Raw genomic sequence first — 4,078 nt, 5'->3', positions numbered from 1 at the left:
TTGTTGATAGACAAATCCATCAACAAACTATCAATGAACTGTCAACATATTCCCTAAAGCATCAGTGATAACTTCTATCCTAAAAACAAACATGTAGAACCATTACATTCATATCATTAATAACAATAATAGTGATAGATACTTTTCCTATGAATAAACAATCATTAAATCACAGTACAGGGAACTAAATTAGCATAAATGATAGTATCCATCAGTGATAGTTTGTTGATAGACAAATCCATCAACAAACTATCAATGAGCTGTCAACATATTCCCTAAGGCATTAGTGATAACTTCAGTTAAACAATAATAAATAACTAAATTAGCATAATATTCACTGAAATAACAGCAAATCACAACGAAACACAATACTAATCTTCACATAATTAGCAATCAAACACAGTCAACAATAAACTATCTACACATTCCTCGAAAAACTATCAAATTACAATCAACATTATAAATAATCTTCACATAATCAACATTTTGATGACTATTAGTCTATAATGACTATGCTGTGATGACTACACCGTGATGACTACACTATGACCAAAATGCATAATAAAATGAAACACCTAAAAAAGCTGGAGAATGCATGTAGCCCAAATTTGAAATAACTATTTATCTTCTTATATAAATTGTCAATGGAAGAAGAACGAAGACCTATGTTTTGAATTCTTGCTATCGGTGATGAAGAGATGAACAAAGGAAAAAGAAGAAACGAAGAAACGAAGAAATGAAGAAGAACAATGTACCTTTTGAAGTTTGGAGCGAAATCAATGGGGAAGAAGACGGTACTGTCGGAGCAGAAGAAGACGGCACTATCGAAATCAAAAGGTTGAAATCGAAAGGAGACGGCACTGTCGGAGCTCGAAAGCGTTGGAAGTGTTTTTCGCGTTTTTCGAAAGAAGATGAAGGGTCGAAATGAAATTTATAATTAATAAAATAGTCCTTTACATTGTCGCCAAACGGTTTTATATGGGCCCATGTTCATTTTAGTCTTTTCCTTTTCTGGGCTAAATCTTCAATATAAAAAATCTATATTTGCAAATACTTTTATCTTACTACATAAACTCTAATATTTATTGTAAAATAAATATTCATGCAACTTCCCCTAAAATAATCAATCTGGTTCAGTGTTAATGTACCTAATCAAGTTGAAGTATATCAAATATGTATCTGTACTGGCTGACTACATGTGTAGCTGTCCTAGTCACACAAAATTTGTCTCTCCACCTAAAATTTTAAACTGATAATTTAGATTCTAAATTAACTAGATCAGTCATATAAAAATTAAATTGAATTAAAATAACATACTGAGAACCATGGGCTCGTCCAGCTTACTGAGCCTCATTTACATATTGTAGCTGTGGAGCCATTGTTGGAAATCGCTCCCAAGCCCATAGTTGCAAAAGTATGAGAAGCCCAGCTATCTCACGAACTTCAGGTCTTGTTGCTTTGCATAGTTGTCTATACAACCATGCCAAACATGCTCCACCCCACGAATATCGCCCAGCATCATAGAGGTTAGCTAATAGTGGCAGGAATATCAAATGAACAAAATGACTTGATTTGTTGGAAAACAGACTTCCACCCATCATTTGTAGTATATATGCTCACACATATCTTATGATGGTTTCCTCATCTACATCATCTGCGAGCTCACGGAATTGTGTCCCTAACCATATCAAACTTAACCTCAATCTTTTAATTTTGTCGACAGGTGGGGTCATACCGAAGTACAGTTGACAAACTTGTGACCAGTCATCATACATCACTCCGATGACCGACTCACTGTCAACAGGTAACTCCAATAATACTTCTATGTCTTGTAGAGTGATAGTGCACTCTCCAATAGATATATGAAATGTATGTATCTTAGGCATCCATCTCTTGGCCAAGGTTGTGATCAGATGCTAGTCCAACTGAATAAATCCCAATCTAGCAACCCCATAGAATCTAGATGTACGGAGTAGCGGTATTATTCGAAGGTGGAGTGAGATAGTGTGCTGGACAACTGCCTCTCAACGCCTGCAAGATATTTCTCCAGTCGTACGATCTCGCCATACAACAGATGATCGATGAATGGACTGGTCGTACAAAACATCAGGATCAATAGGTCCTGTGTTTAAAGCCATGATTTGAAAAAAAAAATATTTATTTCTCAATTAAAAAAAAATATTTATTTCTCAATTAAAAAAATATTTATTTCTCAATTAGAAGAATAATGTACAACTTTTTAAATTGTAATAAAAAATTGAAAATACAATAAAAGTATCATCTACACTTAATTAAATATACATGATAAAAAAAATATTTATTTCTCAATTAAATAATGTACAATGTAACTAACAGAACAATGTACAACTTTATAAATTATAATAAAAAATTGAATATACAATAAAAGTATCTATACTTAATAAAATATACATGATAAGAAAAATATTTATTTCTCAATTAAAAAAATAATGTACAACTTTATAAATTATAATAAAAAATTGAATATACAATAAATGTATCATCTACACTTAATTAAATATACATGAAAAAAATATTTATTTCTCAATCCCTAACTGTCTGGAGCTTGTCTTAGTAACAAAGGACACTTCCTTCGATTATGGCCTAACTGATTACAAAATTCACATCGTTGTCAAGTAGTTTGTTCTGTCCAATCCATCTCGTTATGATAAAATATGCTTGAAACAAATTGTTAATGACATATATATATAAAATAATAATATTATCGGATGTATTTCTCGAAATAATACACGCATTTGAAGAATGTTATTTAAGCAAGAACATTTATCAGTAAGATTCGAGCTCCTTTGAGGACACCATTTATGCACTCGGATAGATTTGTCGTCATCCACCATATCTGAACCTTCCATCATGTGCTTGAGTCCATTGCTCTATACCAATGTTGTCATAAAAACATAAACAGCTTCGATTTATTCCTTTGATGTCTTCAATTTCTTTATTGAACTTCCGAATTTGAAACTGACACCCGACACAATAAATATAATTTTTCAATGTATTAAATTTGTACTTTTTATTAAATTTGTTGACGATGTGTCGTGAGGAGAAACGATGGTGACATTTTGGTCCCCTCTAACCATTTGCTGGATTGTTCACTACGGCAATTATGCCAGCATGTCAATCTGAAATTAAACACACTTCTTTATGTGTTACAATTTCTCTCAAGTGTTTCAGGAACCATCCTCATGAGTCCGCAGACTCTTCATCTGCAACGGCAAATGCAAGTGGAAGAAGATGCCTGTTCGTCAACTGATGTAACAATCAACAATTTCCTCGATGTTTACCATACAAATGGGTACCATCTATTTGAATTATCGGTTGACATTTATTAAAAGCTTCTATACAAGAACCAAATTCGCAAAATACAGAAGTTAGGATAACATGGTCTTCAGTAAGTATTTCTTTCACTCTCCACTCTACACGTGTTCCGGGATTGGTCTCTTAACCATATCCAACCACTTTGATAATAATTTGTAAGACTCATTCCAATCACCCAACACTTTAGCCAATACTTTTCTTTTGCCCTCCCATACCCTATGGTAAGGAACATGATATCCAAAATTTGATTTGATATCGAACTGCAATTGTACCACATTGATAGATGGTTTTTCTCTTACGACATCACAGAACTCTAGTGCAATCATTGATGAATCCAATTGCACATGGCTTTGACTCAGTTCTAAATAAAAATATGTATGTTGCTCATCATACTTAGTGATCTTGAACAAGCCATGCGATTTATTCTTTATTGCACGAAGTCTCCATTTGCAACATTCTTCCCACTTCTTACACCGAATTGTCCAAATTTTCGATGTCGAATTCCACAACTTCATATAGTGCGTGACATTTAATAGTAAAACATTTGACCGCATTTGTAGCATTTCTTTGTCTTGACAAATCATCCCTTTTTACAACTGAGTATTGTTAACGTCCATATGGGTTATAATTGAGTCATGTTCTCGAATGCTATCTAGTACATTCATATCCAAATCGTTGAATGTATCTAAAGGCAACTCATGTTCACGACCATCGAAATCCAACT

This window comes from Benincasa hispida, chromosome 1 (genome assembly GCF_009727055.1).
Source record: "Benincasa hispida cultivar B227 chromosome 1, ASM972705v1, whole genome shotgun sequence".
In the NCBI taxonomy this organism is placed as follows: Eukaryota; Viridiplantae; Streptophyta; class Magnoliopsida; order Cucurbitales; family Cucurbitaceae; genus Benincasa; species Benincasa hispida.
The sequence above is the reverse complement of the archived record's forward strand: the minus strand, read 5'-3'. Positions refer to the sequence as shown.